Genomic DNA, 12,082 nt, shown 5'->3' with positions numbered 1-12,082 from the left:
TTGTAAGATGGGATGTTGCGTGCTGCCTCGTGGTTAGTGTTTTTATTCTAATGTTTCGTTTTTCTTTCTGAACAATCTTGAACTACAGAGAAAAAAAGTAAAACGGTAACGCTTTTATTCGTTGTTGCATGTTTACAACGCCACCTTTACTCCCCGAAATGGCGACACGTCTTTTGTTTCTTTTATTGATTATGTACTATCTTGATATGCAATAACAAATACAATATTTTGGCACTTTTCAGAGGAATTTATAGAATAACCATTTTCGGTTGACCAGTTCAATAAGAGTTTGTGTTTGTCGACAAAAAAAAAGTGGAAGTGAGACAGTTCAATAATTTTTTTCACTGCACTATTATTTTTTTTAATATTAGATCAAATGAATATCAGATGTCATGGAGAGACGTCTCTACTTACCATGGTTTACATCATTAGAGTACGATTTATCATCGTTACTAATGAAGTGAAAACGAATGCCGCGAATGTCTCTAGGAAATCATAGTAAGTAGTAACTATCATATTATTGGAGAAAATAAATTTTTCCCCGTGTTTCCTGACTGCAGTCCGTAGTGCATTTCGCGTTGAAAGTGTCTACGAATGAATGGTATGAGTAGTTATGCGCGTATGCTTTTTTTTAATTTCTGCAACGATCGCGCTTCAACAATATAGGCAGCTGCGCTCGCATACTTATTTTCATCTTGGACATACTTTTACGATATTTTCTTTATCCAAAATGTAGCAGAGAGTAAAGACCTCGTCCAACGGCAACATCACTTTTTTTTTTTCTTTTTTCTCTACAAATAAAAATGAGAAACGAGGGTCGTGTAACATTTTATTTATTGCAGGCTCTGGCTTAGGCATTCCGTCAAATGCGAGGGGGTTGATCGGATAGAGCTTGCTTGTGTTAGTTGCAGCGTAAGTGTATGGAGGGGGGATAAAGTAGGAAGGGGACAACTTAAGATTAACGGGAGAAGCAGGGTAGGGAGAGGGACCGTGAGATTTGGTGAATCATGCTTACTCCAGTTGCTTTCTTTTCCACTGGTCTTCTGCTACTGTCGCCAAGCGAAGTAGTCGTGTTACAGATTACACGGGCAAGGGGTTGATTCCCGCTGTGCCGCTTTTTTATATCGCTCATTACGATTAGGTATGATTAGTGACGACTAAGAATCTTTTTTTTTATTTCAGTCTCTTCAGACAATACATTTTGTCTGCATTACCAAGGCAAAAGAACTGAAGGTCTGACGAGGCCTAGGTACCGCTACATGAATGAAATATTAAAAAGACAATGACACTCGTCGACAGCAGAGCACACTAAAACAAGAAGCGCTCTTAAATAAAATGTAATGAATAACAAATATACATATCAATGACATTTAGATAGTACACATTTTGGATACTATAAATCGATACTAGAATACCATAACAAAAAAGGCCTACAAAAAAAATAACAACGACAACAACAACGATATAGATAGCAAAGAGGATAAAACCAGATATTTCAGATCAGTTTGCGACATTTGTGGGCAAGAGAGTTACTTTCACTATGGTTTTGTATCTGTTTAGCGATATATTTGACGTAATAAGTGTATGAAGATAACTGTGTGTATTAAGAAAGTTTGGAATTTCTAATGAGAGTGTTTGTCTGCCCATGTTTGTCCTGATTTTGGGGAGTATATACTTGTCATTTCGAGTGTTGTAATGGTGGTCGGGTCTAGTGCATGCAGATGGATAGCTAGGTTGTTGCAGTCTATGGTCATGGAATATATAGAGTGCTAGTTTATAAATGTAGAGATGCTCATAGCTCCAAATTTTATACTTCTCAAAGAGCGGAGCTGTATGTGCATCATAAGCAGAATTGTGCATTAGACGAACAGCTTTTTTTTGTAATAAATGCAGATGTGTGATATTTGTTTTTGTCATCTGACCCCAGAAAATAAAGCAGTAGTAAACCTTGGTATATTTCAGCGCATAATAGAGTTGGTACTTCAGCCATTCCGGTAAAAGATGCTTTGCACATGAAATTAGGCCTATTGATTTTGACATATCGTTTCGTATTTTATTTACATGGTGCGTCCGATTCAGGCGCTCGTTAAACCATACTCCAATAAACTTATGATTATTGTCACGCTCAATTTGAGCTTTTTCGAATTGCAGTTCAATATGTGTATTGGGGGTGCGATTTAATGAGGAAAAAATTACATATTTTGTCTTTTCTGTATTTAGCGATAAACCTTTAGCCACCAACCAGGAGGAAAGTTCAATCAAATATTTGTTTATTGTGGTCTCTATTTCGCTAAGATTGGCCCCAGAAAAAAATGCATTTGTATCATCGGCATACAGTATTAAATCTTCGGTAAATGGTATATTATGTATGTCATTTATATAGACGAGAAACAGTAAAAGTCCCAGTATCGAGCCTTGCGGTACGCCATATTTTATTAAACCTAGAGGCGATTCTATGTTATTATAAACCGTATACTGTGTACGAGATGTACGGTAACTTGTAATAAGCTTATGCGCAGTCCCGCGTATACCATATGTCTCGAGCTTTGAAAGGAGTATGTCATGTTTTGTGGAATCAAAAGCCTTTCTAAAATCGATAAATAAACCAATTGTAAAACGTTGATCTTCAATATTACGCAATATTTTTTCTTTAATGTGCAAAAGCGCTACTTCGGCAGTTTTCCCCTTTTGAAAACTGTTAGCTTTGCATGATTATTGGTCACCTGCTATCAATTATGTATGTTTTATGTTTATTTGGCCTACGTGTAGCGGCTTCTCATTCTAATGTTAACGCCTAACGCCTTACGCGTAAACTCCAACCCATAACAAAATCGTCTGAATAAAAAAAAGACACGCGATTTCGACCTCGGTAAAATTCCAGCTTTCTATATTGATGCTTTCTAAAACACGTTGAGTTTTTCGCAGCCTAGAGTAGAAAATTGCATATCCGCACCAGATCCACCGCCATATTTTAAACAAGATCCTTTTACTGTTTTATTTACGCACAACGCGCCCACAACGGGGCTTCAAGGTGTCTGTCTTGTAAACTAAAAAAAAACATCGAAACAAACAAAAAACACGTACGACTGAAAGGAGTAAGACAAAGTAACAAAGCGCTAAATTCGTGATACCGGGAGAAGTATGTTGTGGACGGAAACCCCCTGCCATGAGAAATGTGCCACTCCTTCGTTCTCTGAATAAGATTGTGGTGTCTCCCTGGTCTTTCTTTTTATTGTTCCTCTCTTTTTGAGATCCTTCCTTCAAAGCCCTAGACGGTTTTCTCGTAAGGAAGGGTGGAAACTTCATAATGTTTGGAATATATTTCGTAGTTTTGGCTTCAGGTCTCATAACTGTTCAATCTAAAATAGACCTGAAGCTGGTCTCACTTGTCTCCAATATGTTCTTATATATTTCGTACTCCCTTATTTTTTTTTGATTGAAAACATTGTCATGTATTTTAGATATCGCTGACTTCAAAAAATTTAACACATATATATCTATATATTTGTTTTATTCGGCGCTATTAGACAGAAGATACACAAACCGCACAATGTCATGACAGCCAGGCTATTACATTTCTGGCAACCTCGGTGTCTACGGCACTTGGACCAGCTAAACCGAAACCTTGCAGCTTTCATATGCAGAACACGTTCTGGAAACTGCCAGCTCTGAATGATTTCGGCTACCGTCATTCGTCGGTTTTCGGGAGCACATTTCGTTCACCTTGATTCAAAGAAGTCTAAAGATCGCTTGGACTTTTGCTATGTTCCATATGCTGCATAAGCTGAAATGTGAGCCAAATGGCAAGAACATTGTTGTTAAAAACATATATGTTAAATTTATTTTTTGGGTTCTTAATAAATTATAACACTCCCCACACTGTGTTCCCTAAGACGTCTGCCTGTTCTTTCTATATCTGTACTTCGCATCTTTCATTATGTTCGGACGGCCATTTTGTTACATGGCGTTTTATAGTTCGAACTGTCATTTTATTATACTTTTCTGTCATCTTCTTTTGCGAGCCACTATCTTTCAAACAGCGCCTCAGAACATAAGGCGCATTATATCTCCACTGATCAACTTGTCGCCTCACTAAAGTCACACGCAACATTGCTATATTACATAAAGATTCCAGTGCGGAATGAAGAAAAAGACGGAAATAACCAAAAGCATTCGGATCGACTAGCGACTGAGATTTTGTAGAGCATAGAGGTGAGAAAAACTGCAGTCACGCTTGTGAAGAACCACTCACCTTTTTTACGTCAGTCTGGAAAACCTAAAGTGACACGCCTGCGTTGAAGCGAGCACACCGAAGCGCCTGCAATCTCACTGTTCGGTGGTGCATGTTGTACAGTGGATGTTGTACAGTGTGTGTTGTACAGTTTTCCACTGGCAGGTTAAAATTTATATCCGATACAATGTATGAAACAATTACTTCTGAGAAAAAAATAATTAAAAACAAAATAATTACAATGGAAAACTTCGCTGTCTCGTCCTCCGTATTCTTTTGCGTGTCGTTTCGGGGAGCAACGCCTGGCGGGGCCGTCATCAAAGATTCAAGCAACGCGAGAGGGAACACGGCACGCTTACTTCCCTTTTCTGTCCATGGCTGTTTTTTTTTGTTTTTTTTTTTCTTTTTTGAACTTGCACTTGTTTGTGCATATATGCGTATATAGCGTGTCTCTTTGCTGGTTTCTCGGTTTCTGGAAGAGGATTCATACGAATACACCTGGCGTAGTGCTCTCTGCATTGTACTAGTTTTAAATTTATTACACATGCCGCATAAATAATTCAAGACGCTCATGCGTGAGACACGTCTGCTAGTGCGAGAAAACTTTATGAATAAATTAACGCTTAAGAAAAGGAGCACATACTTCGGCTCAGAATTTGTGTTTGTACTGTGCATGAATGAGTAAAGTTTCCTTAAGTAGTGTATAAATCAGAACCAAACTATTACTCCAAACTACGCAGGTAGCCCCTCGAAGCCTCTTTCGAAAGAAAAAATCTCGAGTAAAAAACAACTAAGAAGATGAGAACTGCTGCTGCTCCTCTTGATTCAGTCACCCCTGATGAAAAAACCGGGCAGGTTTTGAAACGTCGTGCTGAACCTTTTTTTTAAATTTTGGTTAGAGCTCTTTCCCCAACCAGGTAGAAATCTGTCTTGTTGGGGAAAGATTTGGTTTAAACAACCAAATCTTTCCCCAACCAGACAGATTTCTGTCGAAAATGTTCTCATTCAAGTGTTTGCGTGATGAATTCGAATAGGAGACAGCGCAGCTAGCGAAGCAGCATGTCATCATTGCTCCCAGCATCTCTACTTACAAGACCCACCCCGACTTTACGAGGATCTGCCAGGAAATGCGGATAGTTTCTCGAAGCCTCCGTCTTAAGAAGAAATTTCGAGTCGAAAACAACTAAGAAGAAGATGAAAACTGCAGCTGCTCTTCTCGACGTAGTCACCCCTGACGAAGAAACCGAGCAGGTTTTGAGACGTCGACCTAAACCGTTTTTTTTTTTAATTTTGGTTAGAGCTCTTCCGTTTAAATCTAATCTTTCCCCAACCAGACAGATTTCTGTCGAAAATGTTCTCATTCAAGTCTCGATGACTTCGGACAGGAGACCGCGCACCTTGTGAAGCGGTATGTCAACACCCCTCGCAGCATCTATACTTACAAGACCGATCCCCACTTTACAAGGACCTGCCAGGAAATGCAGATAGTTCCTCGAAGCCTCCGTCTTAAGAAGAAATTTCGAGTCGAAAACAACCAAGAAGAAGATGAAATCTGCTGCTGCTCCTCTCGATTTAGTCACCCCTGATGAAGAAACCGAGCAGGTTTTGAGACGTCGGGCTAAACCGTTTTTTTTTACATTTTTTTTTTAAATTTTGGTTCCGTTTCTTCCGTTTAATCTTCCATTTAAACCTAGCCTTTCCCCAACCAGACAGATTTCTGTCGAGAATGTTCTCATTCAGGTTTCTGTCAACGCATTCTGAATGCCTTTTTCTTTTCGTCAGTGGACGCGAGCGATTCTGCAGTCCGCGACCATGTAACGCTGCCATAAGCCGGCGTGGTGGTAAGTAGGGTGCACCTCCTGGATAACGTAAATGGGTTTCCACGTGCCAAATTTTGCCAAAATCTGCCGATGGTGATTGTATGTACTACACTGGTTTATATCTTCTTCGGAATCAAAGTACTAATTCTTTATGTATACCAAGACACAGAAGATACATATTTTTTTTTATAATGTGCCTCCACTTGCAGTGCTGTGCACGTTCGTAAACCCCGCTCCCGTAAAAATGCCGGAGACACGTAGGGGCTTTGGTGAAAATAAGGAAGCAGACTACGCTCGTTGAAAGCAGCTAATTATTTGAGATTGTCTGACAACAAACCGCTGCCAAGGATGGGGTGGGAACATTTGTGACACAAGATCGTTTCGCACCGCTTCATCGATAGCGTTGACAACACTTTATTAGGGAGTTCTCGTAGACCGCGTTAACCCCCTCCGCTAAGTTCTCCGCAACGAAAAAATCGGTACTGCGCCTGCGTGCGGATGGCCTTGGCTGTAGAGTTCCGGGTAGCGGAGGAGCTTAGCGGAGGGGGAAACACGGTCTACTTAAACTCCTTAATATGTCTGCGCGACGATGGCGTTGACTGTAAAGTTCCGGGTATCGTAGAGGGCTGCGGAAACCGTTGCAGGACAGCGGAAACCATCTATGAAAACTCCCTATTTTAAGAAACGCTGTTTCAGCAAGCTGGTGATGGAACTGCGAACAGGGATTAGGTCATACCTTCTCCGCTTTGCGCGTTTTTGCGCGAAAAGTGATCCTTCTGCATCAATGTTAGTATTCCAATAAGTCCTGTTCTCTTAAGCACAGTGGAGCCGTGGCATTTAACATACAGCGCTGCTCTTGAGGAGGAGGAGGGGCAGATACTGAGGGGAGGGTATGCCCCTCCTCTTCATCCTTACCCTCTCCTCCTACCCTCCTCCTTCTTTCACGCGCGAAACGTGCGTCGTCACGCGACGTTTTGGCACGGTGACGTTTCGTCACGGTGACGTTTTGACACGGTGACGTCACTTGCGGTGGAATGTCACGCGACGTTTCGGCGCGGTGAATCAACGGACGTATCACATAATACACCGCGCGGTTACGCCGACGGTGACCCCGACGCCGCTCAACCCGGAAACGGGCGCCTAAGAGCTGCGCTCTAAATCATTTCGTTTTGTTTTTGCACACGCCTTTCCTTATAAAATTTCACTGACAATTACAGTGTTCACTGAAAAAGCATTACTACAAGATAATAGCTACCCCTTCGTCTAAACACATTAGCCTAGCACGGATTGTCTTCATTCCATAGCGAATGTTCATCGCTTTCTGGGCATCTGTCGCAAAGCCACCTTTATATTGAGAGCTTCGTTGGGGAAAGGAGCTTAGCCAACGGAAAGAAAATTGATTGGTCGCTCGGCCTACCAGGTTTTTTACTGGTTTGCTTTGCAGACCTAGTCGAGGAGTTTACGAGCTACACTCGAGACGACTCTCATTCACTGTTCGTGAACTGCACAATATCCTTATCTTCTTTCGCAATAGGTTTTGCCTGTTTTGTTTTCGCTTACGGACTGTTGGACCGGCTTTGTTCGAAGAGGAGAATAGGAACAGCTTTAAGGAGATATTTGAAGGATATAAACAGCTCCTGGCCTTAAACGTGTGCACACTTTTTAAAACTAAAAGCCCAAAATAATAAACAACAACCGAACACAACATATTAAAACATGCAGAATATACCAACGCGGGCTAAATTGAATACATGTTATGGGGTCACATTTATGTTATTGGGTTACAAAGTACAGTTCTGAGTTGCTATTTTCATCAACTGCGTGTTCGTCGTCTTCTCTTTCCATGGCCCGGGCCAAGTTAGGGTGCATACCAAATAGCTAAAGTTTTTACCAAAAAAAAAAAACTTTTAAAATGGAGCGCTGTTTATAATGGCCCACGAAAAATAGTTTTGGGACCATTTACAATTCTAAGCAAGTTTGTAGGGGTGGTATCACGGTGTTACTCTAAACCGGCATTGGAGAATAAAAAACTGGCCAGACAATTTGCCGTTCAAATGGGGTGCATTTTTTCTTCGTATTGGTTAAATGTAGAATAATAACATGCCATTGCTACAGTCACTGGCTGCTCAAGAAACGCAGTGCGTATATAATTGTGTTTCTGCATCTGGCTTTGGTATTTGTTCTTTGTTTTGGTAATTGGGTAATGACGTAACCTGCTTGCCTTCGAAGAGCTAAGAAGATCCTCGGGACGCTTAAAGAGATGCTGAACCGAAATCTGGATTCCACAAAACACGGCGTCAAAAGCGTGCGACGGGACGCTACAAACACCAAAACGCCACTCGAAGACCGATATCTCAAGAAAATAACTGTATTTTTCAAAAAAAAAAAACGAAAGGAGGCGCATTTGACAGATATGTTTACGTCATGTTTCTTCGAGAGGGAGAGGCAGCCTCGCGTCTTCTCCGCCTCGGTGTCTTGAGGGGGCGAAGCGAAGAGAGGAGGAAACGATATGTGTTGACGTCATGTGCCTCGTCGGCCTCGTTCCATCTCGACCTCCTTTTCCCAAAATATGGCCGTCCATTCGACATACCACCTTGCGTGTAGTGTTGTAGGGATTGTATCGTTCCGCCTACAGCTCCTGCATTGTTTCCTGAAATCCATATTTCGGTTCACCATCCCTTGAAGGGCCTGCTGATTATTTTAGTTCTTTGTGACTTGCGAATCTTGGAACTTCTGTATCGGGCAACTGTTTCACAATATACATATACGTATATGTGTTACCTGTATATCAAAAAACACGACTGTGACTTAAAGTTTCCGCTTTCTAATCAATTTTTGTGAAAACTCTCCACGTGTTTAGATAGAAAGTTATATTCGCGTTAAGGCTCTTCTTGCCTTCGAAATCAATTCAAAGCTGTAAAAAAACTCTGATACCAACTGATTAAATTGTCACCGTTACGCGTAGAGGTCGTACCTGCACTGAATACTTGATTCCGTTCTGTACATCGGGTTTTAAACATTTTATCATTTCGAACCGCTTTAGAAGACTGGTGGAAGGAGCAGAAGTACGGTAGAAGGGTTTTGGCTGCCAACTTACTTGGCTTAGCGTTATATTACCATTTTTGTTTAAAGCCATTTTTTTTCACTCTCTTTGTGTAGCTCAGAGTCCCGTCTCTTACTAAACAAACGATGACCTCACCCAGTTTGCAGACGTTGAAAATACATCTTCTTAGAATTTACTTCGAATCTTGAGTGCCACGCACCTGCAACACATTTTTGACTAACGAGCCACACTTTTTTTTCTCTGAAAGAGGTAATTGTGATTTGGTCATATGGTGTGAATAGGATTACACTGTGCTTCCTCATCTGATATTACATCAATAGAACGTGGCGTTGGAAGTTACCTATTTGGCCTTGCATCTTTCAGTTGCTCGACAACTGCTCATAAAGCAACAGCTGTATGTCAAAGTTCGCCTCGTGCGCACAGCTCATGATTGGTCATTCTGCATCACCTACGTATGCATCTCACAAACAGTGACACGTATGAATGACAGACGGCAGTGTGCTAACTTTCAAGAGCTCCCTTGAGATGGCGGCGCTTCGCGATGGACTTTTGCGGTGTATTTGGCGCAAGCTCATTCGGCTATCTAGCTGTTCCTAAGTATATTTTATTTAGGAAATGTAGGTAGACCTAATAGCATCCTTCCCAAGAAAAGTTATTTTACATCTTAACATGACTAACGAATACAGCGTTATGGCGCGTAGAGTCTGTGCTCAGTCAGAGATTGACAGGTGGCAGGCGAGTTTCAATTGATGAGGCGGTTTTTGTTGTACTCTATCTTAAATACTGCACTTTAAATAAACAAGAGATTAATAAATTTAAACATAAAGGCACTACGACCTAAAAATAAGTCGGTGGCATTTTATTTTAGTGCAATAAGAAATCAACATTGTCCTTGTTAACACACGCCTCCACACATCTCACTTTACTTTGGTCGTCTCCAAATATTCAGAACGGCCACGGTAATGCACAAGAAGTGCATATTCATATTTTAAAGATGTGTATGAATACCGATTTGCCTTTAACTATCTAAACATACACGCATTACAAGGAGTTCTATTCGTGTTTTCAAGCGGGACCAAAAAACTAGATTATATTTCTGCTTTTTATTTTTTTTTTTGCAAAATTGCTGGACACGTTAGCCCTAAATTTCATAGATCGAAATATGCCACTAAGAACACTATTGCTTTCGAAATATGGGAAAATATGTCTAACTGATTATTTTCTGCTTCCTTTTGTCATACAGGCCGCAAGGTCCGTGTTCTATTATTTAGAGAGGCTACAAACAAGACGTTTAATTATAGAAGAATGTGAACCTAAAGATATCGCTCAATACGTTAGAAAGGAAACTACCATCTAACCTAAAATTCTCTGCTTCGTTTCACGATACTGGCTGCAAAGTCAGCGTTTCATTATTGAAGGAGAGGCTACGAAAAAAACTTTATTTGTACAAAAATGTGAACTTAAATATATCGCTCAAAATGTTAAAAGCATAATTACCATTGCTAAGCAAACCTCAAAAAAATAAAAATACAGATCGCCAACAAAGCAGAAACAAGAAATATCTGCACCAGAGAGCGAACTTTTTGTGCTTACTTCAGACTTCAAATCTTTGCAATGGGATTAGTTAAAAGACGGTTATCAATGCAAACCGTGCAAAATTAAGACTTTTTTATACAAACTTATAACGCTTTTTGGGAGGGAAAAGCAAGATAATTGGAAACACAAAGTCAAGCTACAATAACTATGAGAGTTATTGTAGCTTGAACAAAAAGAGAAAACTTTTAAAATAGAGCACTGTTTATAAAGGCCCACGAAAACTGATTTTCGGACAATTTTCAAATATAAGAAAGTTTGCAGGGGTGGTATAATGGTTTCACTCTCAACCGGCATTGAAGCGTAAGAAAACTGGCGAGACAATCTGCCGCTCAAATGGAATGCATTTCTTTCTTCGCCTTGATTCAATGTAGAATAATAACATGTCTTTGCTGCAGTCACTGGCTGCTCAAGAAACGCAGTGCGTATATAATTGTGTTTCTGCATCTGACTTCGGTATTTGTTCTTTGTTTTGGTAATTGGGTAATGACGTAACCTGGTTGCTTTCGAAGAGCTAAGAAGATCCTCGGGATCCTAAGATCCTAAGAAGATCCTATGCTCAACCAAAATCTGGATTCCACAAAACACGGCGTCAAAAGCGTGCAACGGGATGCTACAAACACCAAAACATCACTCAAAAAGCGATATCTCAAGCAAATAACTGTATTTTTCAAAAAAAAAAAGGGAGGCGCATTTGACAGATATGTTTACGTCTTGTTTCTCCGAGAGGGAAAGGGAACGGCCTCGCGTCTTCTCCGCCTCGCCGCCTTGAGTGGTTGAAGCGAAGAGAGGAGGAAACGATATATGTTTACGTCATGTGCTTCGTCGGCATCGTCCAATCTCAACCTCGTTTTCCCGAAAATACGGCCGTCCATTCGACATATCGCCTTACGAGTAGTGTTGAGGGATTGTATCGTCCCGCCTACAGCTCCTGCATTGTTTCCTGAATTCCTAATTGCGGTTCACGATCCCTTAAAAGTCCTGTTGATTTTTTTAGCTCTTTGTGACTTAGGAATCTTGGAACTTATGTGTAGGACAACTGTTTTACAAAATATATATGTATATATGTTACCTGTATATCAAGAAGTACAACTGTGACCTAAAATTTCATCTTTCTATTCAATTTTTGGGAAAATTCTCCCGGTGTTTAAAAATAAATTTATATTCGCGTTAACGTTCTTCTTGCCTTCGAAATTGATTCTACGCTGTAAAAGAACTCTGATACCAACTGATTAAATTGTCGCCGTGACGCGTAGAGGTCGTACCTGCACTGAATATTTGGTTCAGTTCTGTGCTTCGAGTTTTAAACATTTTCTCATTCCGAACCGCTTTAGAAGACAGGTGGAAGGAGCAGAAGTACGGTGGAAGGGTTTT

The sequence above is a fragment of the Ixodes scapularis genome, unplaced genomic scaffold (assembly GCF_016920785.2).
Source record: "Ixodes scapularis isolate PalLabHiFi unplaced genomic scaffold, ASM1692078v2 PGA_scaffold8__174_contigs__length_109621045, whole genome shotgun sequence".
Taxonomy (NCBI): Eukaryota; Metazoa; Arthropoda; class Arachnida; order Ixodida; family Ixodidae; genus Ixodes; species Ixodes scapularis.
This window is presented reverse-complemented; position numbering follows the sequence as displayed.